Genomic DNA, 8,441 nt, shown 5'->3' on the forward strand with positions numbered 1-8,441 from the left:
AACTCACAAGAATTTCACCAATTTAATAATGGATATGTATTTTTTGTTTTATAAATTTTTGTACAAATAGTTACAGTCGGAAGTTTTACATACACCTAAGCCAAATACTTTTAAGCTCAGTTTTTCACTATTCCTGACACTTAATCCTAGTAAAAAATCCKTGTCTTAGGTCAGTTAGGATCACCACTTTATTTTAAGAATGTGAAATGTCAGAATAATAGTAGAGAGAATGATTTATTTCAGCTTTTATTTATTTCATCACATTCCCAGTGGGTCAGAAGTTTACATACACTCAATTAGTATTTAGTAGCATTGCCTTTAAATTGTTTAACTTCGGTCAAACGTTTCGGGTAGCCTTCCACAAGCTTTCCACAATAAATTGGGTGAATTTTGGCTCATTCCTCCTGACAGGTGGTGTAACTGAGTCAGATTTGTAGGCCTCCTTGCTTGCACATCCTTTTTCGGTACTGCCCACAGATTTTCTATAGGATTGAGGTCAGGGCTTTGTGATGGCCACTCCAATACCTTGACTTTGTTGTCCTTAAGCCATTTTGCCACAACTTTGGAAGTATGCTTGGGCTCATTGTCCATTTGGAAGACCCATTTGCGACCAAGCTTAAACTTCCTGTTTGATGTCATGAGATGTTGCTTCAATATATCCCCATAATTTTCCTCCCTCATGATGCCATCTATTTTGTGAAGTGCACCAGTCCCTCCTGCAGTAAAGCACCCCCACAACATCATACTGCCGCCCCCGTTTTTCACGGTTGGGATGGTGTTCTTCGGCTTGCAAGCTTCCCCCTTTTTACTCCAAACATAAGAAAGGTCATTATGGCCAAACAGTTCTATTTTTGTTTCATCAGACCAGAGGACATTTCTCCAAAAAGTACGATCTTTGTCCCCATGTGCAGTTGCAAACCGTAGTCTGGCTTTTTTATGGCGGTTTAGGAGCAGTTGCTTCTTCCTTGCTGAGTGGCCTTTCAGGTTATGTCGATATAGGACTCGTTTTACTGTGGATATAGATACTTATGTACCTGTTTCCTCCAGCATCTTCACAAGGTCCTTTGCTGTTGTTCTGGGATTGATTTGCACTTTTRGCACCAAAGTACGTTCATCTCTAGGAGACAGAACGCGTCTCCTTCCTGAGCGGTATGACGGCTGCGTGGTCCCATGGTGTTTTTACTTGCGTACTATTGTTTGTACAGATGAACGTGGTACTTCCAGGAATTTGGAAATTTCTCCCCAATGATGAACCAGACTTTTGAAAGTCTACAAATTTTTTTCTGAGGTCTTAGCTGATTTATTTTGATTTTCCTATGATGTCAAGCAAAGAGGCACTGAGTTTGAAAATAGGCCTTGAAATACATCCACAGGTACACCTCCAATTGACTCAAATTATGTCAATTAGGCTATCAGAAGCTTCTAACGCCATGACATTTTCTGGAATTTTCCAAGCTGTTTAAAGGCACAGTCAATTTAGTGTATGTAAACTTCTGACCCACTGGAATTGTGATACAGTCAAATAATCTGTCTGTAAACAATTGTTGGAAAAATTACTTGTGTGATGCACAAAGTAGATGTCCTAACTGACTATAGTTTGTTAACAAGAAATTTGTGGAGTGGTTGAAAAGCGAATTTTAATGACTCCAACCGAAGTGTATGTAAACTTCCGACTTCAACTGTACATAGCCTATATGGAAATAACAGACATGAGCCAAGCATGTTTACCTGTAGAATGTAATAGGATAAAGACCTCTATGATCAATTTCATTTTGTCAGTTCTACCACCTCAACATTGCTAATTTTAAACAGGATTAAATATAATCTTGTAGTAAGGTTCAGCTTCAGTCCACAGGGGGGCACCTTGTCACTGTCAAAAGATATGTGCTTCAGTCAGAAAAACCTAATCTCATCTCTTCGGTCTCAGCTAGCTAGCCAGCCAGTAGCTACCGAACTAGCCAGCCAAGCTAACTACAGAAACGAAACCCATCAAATACACTCTCTGGAACTAAACACTTTTCCTAATATCATGATTTATATCAACATCCTTAGCTTGACCATTTACTAAATAGACTGTTAAATAACTCTGACAGACACCCAATAGCTAACGCTAGCTTAGTAGCATTAGCCAACCCTTATGCTGAGGGAGACTAGCTAGTTAGCTACCACCAACCTTGCACAAACCAGTGGTTGACTCTGCTGCTACTGCACTTTTACATTCTGGCTGTTCTGCCCTCTCCACCTCATTCACTGCTGCCTCAACCTACTGCCTCTTTTTGCTTCTCTTTTGGAAGAAGTTCCAAATATCCATATTTGCTCTGTACTATGCTGCAGACTCTGACTGACAGGCGTTTTGTTGAATGACAACATTGACATCTAACCGGTGCTGTAGTCATGGGGGAGGGGTCAAGGGAAGTGAGCGATCCACTGCATTGTGAACTCTCTGCAAATCTCAGCAGGCAGTGCATCATGCCAGTGGCTTCTTTTCAAGCATTTCGCTACATTCGCATTAACATCTGCTAACCATGTGTATGTGACCAATACCATTTGATTTGATTTACAGTGCCTGCCATTGCCTAGTGCAATATATTGTATTATACATTTATTTGTTTTATACTGCATAGCACAAGTGATCTGTGGTTATGGAAAGTCATATCTGACTGAAAAATAATAATATTCTTCACCATCAAAAGGTTCTGGGCTGGACCAAAAACATCTGGGCTGAAGCCTCGGAAGCCCAGGCCTAATGACGCCACTGGTAGAATTGCAATAAATGAGTTATACATTTTCTAAAAATGTTCTCTCTGCCCCATGGCAAAATGTGTAGAATTGCAGGAAATTAACTTTAAACATAACATTTTTATTTCTGCCATCAACAGATGTGGGTGGCTCTCGAGTGGCGCTGTGGTCAAAGACACTGCATCTCAGTGTAAGAGGCCTCACTGCAGTACCAGGTTCAAATCCAGGCTGCATCACATCCGGCTGTGATTAGGAGTCCCATAGGGCGGCGTACAATTGGCCCAACGTTGTKTGGGTTTGGCCAGGGTAGGCTATCATTGTAAATAAGAATTTATTTCTAACTGACTTGCCTAGTGAAATCAAAAAACATCTTGCTACTATATCTCAAATAATGTCAGAGTATAGTTTCATATACACAATGTGTATATATATACTATTTAATTCCAGTGTAAGTTCAGTGTTCTTTTCTTTTCTGACAGTCTGTAAATTGATACAGGTGTGGGATAATTTCCTGTTAAAAAGTGCTAATTTCTTACGAGAAATCGGTTTTAACAGGGCTATAGTTTAGGTGTAGCCTAAGGCTTCAGTTCAGATACACTTATGTCGTACTGGAGACCAATATCTATCTTGTGTTATTAAGCTATGTAAAACGACGGTCGTTGACGTGAATGGCTGCATTTCAGATACATTTTTTTGTATATTTGAATATCGCAGTAGTAGGACCTACAGTACTAGGATATGTATCTGTCTGGTGCTTTAGCATTTAAGCAAGCGAGAGAGAAAGAGTCTAGGTTTTCATAGAATATATGGCTCCCCTCTAAACATGAAGGGTTAAAGGTAGATCAAATGCTTGGTACACTCTGGAATTACCAGAAGTCATTCATAAAAGAGATGACGCTTGGGTCAAGGCCAGGAACACAGGCTTTGGCCCCGAACTAGCAAGCTTTCAAGCAACTGAGGAATCATTGTGTATGACAAATCGAAAAGGCTAAATCTGATTATTATGTAACCGCTCTTTCGGATTGTAATGGGAACCCGGCTAAATTCTGGTAAACTGTCAAATCCCTGAAGGGTTCTACTTCCTCCTATCTGCCACAACAAATTCATTCAGACACTGGCCTCATTACGGGAAGAAATGCCATAATTGATGCATTTAATCACCATGTCTTCGAAAGAACTTCTAAGCCTATTCACAATGATATTGGGCTGGATGCTGATAGGGGAAACTTGCTGAATGATCAGAGAAATCATAGTCAAAGCTTTTCTTTTAGTCTATTTATTTAAAAAAGTCCTGGTGTTTTGCTAGTAATAGACAACAAGAAATCCACAGGGGCTGACCAATTGGATCTTGGTCTGCTTAAGTCTGCAGTGCCCATCCTTGTTGGCTCAATAACCCACATTTTTTTATTCAACATTTATCAGGAAATATTCAAAGTATTTGAAATCAGCTCTTGTGCTGCCACTCCATAATTGCAGGAATAGTAGTGATCTTAATAATTATRGCCCCATTTCAAGGCTTCCTTGTCTAGCGAAGAATCTTGAATCCTTGGTAAGTGTCCAACTTTGCTCTTTTTTATCTGAGCAATGTATCTTGAATGTAAAAAACAATCAGAGTTTAGGCCTGGGCATAGCACTATTACAGCTACCACTTTAGTTATTAATCTGGTCAATGCTTTAGACACTAAAGTGAAATGTGCTGCTTTGTTTGTGGACCTGTCAAAAGCTTTTGATACTGTTGATCATGCTATTATATTGAATAGGTTATCTCTGACACCTGTTCATGGTTTCATGATTATCTTAATGACAGAACTCAGGCCATCGTGATTGATGGGGTTAAGTTTGAATCTCTTGAAGTACATAAAGGTGTACCACAGGGGTCGATTTTGGGACCTGTTCTCGTCAGTATTTATATAGTCAATCTAAAAAAATTGTCAATCTACATAAAAATAAAAAATAAATCTATATGTGGATGATACTATTATGTATGCTATTGCCCCGACTGTTGATCTGGCTGTGTCAAAACTAGTCAGATTTTATAGGTATGTAGGAATCCATTGCTGATTTAATACTTGTGCTTAATACAGGCAAAATGAAATACATGTTGTGTTTAAAATCTCATAAGAATGTTTCAGATTAAATGTATGTTCACTCATTAGATGCTTATCTAATCGAACGTGTTCCTGCACATTTGGATTGATATGGATTTGATGTTTAAGAAACATTTAGGTGAGCTGGTTAAGAAGCTAAGATATGTATTTTTCTACAGAAACAAATTGTGCCTTTCTCTAAGCAGTAGGAAGCAGATTATTCAGTCAACCTTTATCTGTTCTTGATTATGGTGATATTATTTATTTATAGTGCAGCTGCTACTACTCTTAAACCTTTGGATGCCATTGTAACGGAGACGCAGGGAGTCAGGAAGCAGGTGCAGTCGGTGAGTTTAATAGGAAAGAACATGGAGTGAATACAAAAACAGGAGTAGCGTCTAAACATGAGAAAAAAATTCTACCTAATGGGTGACACGACGGAGTGCTAGATAAAGGGGAAGACGTGACGGCCATCTACCATAGCGCCCTTCGATTTGTTACAGACTGTTTTGACACTCATCACTGCATCCTGTATCAAAAGGTTGTCTGGAGTTCGCTAAAAGAACTGTTACAAATTACAAGGCTATTATGTAAGTGCCCTCTGGTGTTCAGAAAATGACATGAACATCTGAGATGGATATAGAACTAATATCTTTCCCTAAAGTCATTAAGAAAAGATGATAACGAGCAAGAAAGGAAAAAGTAGGAAAATTGTGTAGTTTGATTACAACACTTTATTTTAATCATCAATAATAWGTCATCTAGCCTACTTCAAAAATGGGTAGGTTGCAGTAGCAATTTAGCCTAGGCCTACTAATACATATGCATACCGGTAGCTAGCTAAATATTCGTGTCAAGGTGACATGTCAGTAAGGCATAAGCATTTTTCCTTTGCTACCACTTCAAATTCTAATAATAAAGTAGAGCATGTAATAAAGTGGGCTATCCAGAGCATCTTTTCAACACTATTTGTTCACTCCCATGAACCGCAAGAACTGACTTGTGATCTGGGACATCCGGATCTTCAGCTGCTTAGGTACAGCAAAAGTTAACTTCGCATCACTCAGGCTCTGCAGGCCTATCTCGGAAGTCTTCAGATAGTGGGCTGGAACAGAGAGAGGAATGATCAGTGTTAACAACTAACTACATGTTGGAGATAAATGGTGACTGGATTGACACACTTATGGCACCCTATTCTCTATATGGTGCACTAGAGCCCTATTGGCAGTGGTCAAATGTAGTGCSCTACATAGGGAATAGTGTGCCATTTCAGATTCACATTATAATTTATAGCATCAATGGTACGGGTGTCATAAGATGTCTATGGTCTTACAGATTCCAGAGCTTCACCAAGGTATCTCGGTGTCTTTTCCCAGGCGCTGTTGGAGTCCCACCATCGGTGGCATGAGGCAGGGTCCATCAAATCCTCTGGCATAGTCCCATAAGCTCCACAGGTCTGGAGGTCTCAAGTTGTCCAGGAGATGTCTGCCGATAACGCTGCAAACATCTAGGCTCATCTCCGTGTCTAGGATGTCCCTCCTGAAACCTTCCTAGAGATGCAAGACGTGGGCGGGCACACTTCCTCAGGATGTCCCGGGGCCAGATTGTTGGTGAGCTTCAGACAATGCTCGTTCTCACACAGCAAGTGGAGCRGGTAGAAACAGACTCTGCTCTGTTGAAAAGTGAGCAGATGGCGTCTCATCGGGGCGATGATGAGCTTCACCATGTCGTTGTTGAGCAAGGTCAACTCATTCTTCATTAAAGGCGAACCCCCCACGTGTTGCGGAACAAGTCCTTAAGCAGCTGCTTCAGGATGGTGGTGGTGGTGATGGGTGTGGGGAGGAAAGAAGAGTCATTTTTAACAGCTCTAGGTTTTTTCAGAGATGTGTCCTCTGCAATAAATACAGGGGTCTTCACGAGGCTGAGCTCCACTTTGGACTGGTTGACGATTTTAGTTTGGGACTCAACATTGATCTGGCATTTGGTCAGAGATGTGTCCTCAGTAAGTACAGTGCATTCTSAAAATATTCAGACCTCTTGATTTTTTCCCACATTTTGTTACATTACATCCTGTTTCTAAAATTGATTAAATTGTTTTCATCAATCCACACACAATACACCATAATGACAAAGCAAAAACAGGATTTTAGACAATTTTGCACATTTATTAAGAACAGAAAACTGAAATATCACATTTACATAAGTACTCAGACCCTTAACTAAGTACTTTGTTGAAGCACCTTTGGAAGCGATTACAGCCTCGAGTCTTCTTGGATATGATGCTACAAGCTTGGCACACCAGTATTTGGGGAGTTTCTCCCATTCTTCTCTGTAGATCCTCTAAAGCTCTGTCCAGATTGGATTGGGGGGCGTCGCTGCACAGCTATTTGTAGGTCTCTCCAGAGATGTTCGATCGGGTTCAAGTCCGGCCTCTGGCTGGGCCACTCAAGGATATTCAGAGACTTGTCCCGAAACCACTCCTCGCTGTGTGCTTAGGGTCGCCTCAGTCTGAGATCCTGAGCGCTCTGGAGCAGGTTTTCATCAAGGATCGCTCTGTACTTTTCTCTATTAATCTTTCCCTCGATCCTGACTAGTCTTCCAGTCCCTGCCACTGAAAAACATCCCCACAACATGATGCTGCCACCACCATGCTTCACCGTAGGGATCCTCCAGATGTGACGCTTGGCATTCAGACCAAAGAGTTCAATCTTGGTTTCATCAGACCAGAGAATATTATTTCTCATGGTCTGAGAATCCTTTAGGTGCCTTTTGGTAAACTCCAAGTGGGCTGTCATGAGACTTTCACTGAGGAGTGGCTTCCGTCTGGACACTCTACCATAAAGGCCTGATTGGTGGAGTGTTTCCAGAAGGACAACCATCTTCACAGAGGAACTCTTGAGCTCTGTCAGAGTGACCATGGGTTCTTGGTCACCTCCCTGATCAAGGCCCTTCTCCCCCGATTGCTCAGTTTGGCCGGGTGGCCAGCTCTAGGTGGTTCCAAACTTATTCAATTTAACAATGATGGAGGTCACTGTGTTCTTGCGTACCATCAACGCTGCAGAAATGTTTTGGTACCCTGCCCCAGATCTGTGCCTCGACACAATCCGGTCTCAGAGCTCTACTGACAATTCCTTCGACCTCATGGCTTGGTTTTTGCTCTGACATGCTCTGTCAACTGTGGGACCCTATATAGACAGGTGTGTACCTTTCCAAATCATGTCAAATCAAGGAAATGTACTACTTGTGGACTCCAATCAAGTTGTAGAAACATCTCTAGAATGATAAATGGAAACAGGATGCATCTGTGCTCAATTTTGAGTCTCATAGCAAAGTGTCTGAATACTTATGTAAATAAGATATTTCTGTTTTATTTTTTGTAGATTGAGGACCTTTCTTTATTTAATCCATTTTAGAATAAGGCTGTAACATAACAAAATGTGGAAAAAGGGAATGGGTCTGAATACTTTCCGAATGCACTGTATATGGCTCTGCAGGTGGGCAGGGCTTGACTTGGGACCAGTTTAACAATTTCGGTAGGGAGGAGAAAAAAGTGGGACACTTTTTCAACAACAGGAGGTTTGGTCAGAAATGTTGCCCCTTTAAGTCCAGGGCTCT

The sequence above is a fragment of the Salvelinus sp. IW2-2015 genome, linkage group LG18, assembly GCF_002910315.2.
Source record: "Salvelinus sp. IW2-2015 linkage group LG18, ASM291031v2, whole genome shotgun sequence".
NCBI lineage: Eukaryota > Metazoa > Chordata > Actinopteri > Salmoniformes > Salmonidae > Salvelinus > Salvelinus sp. IW2-2015.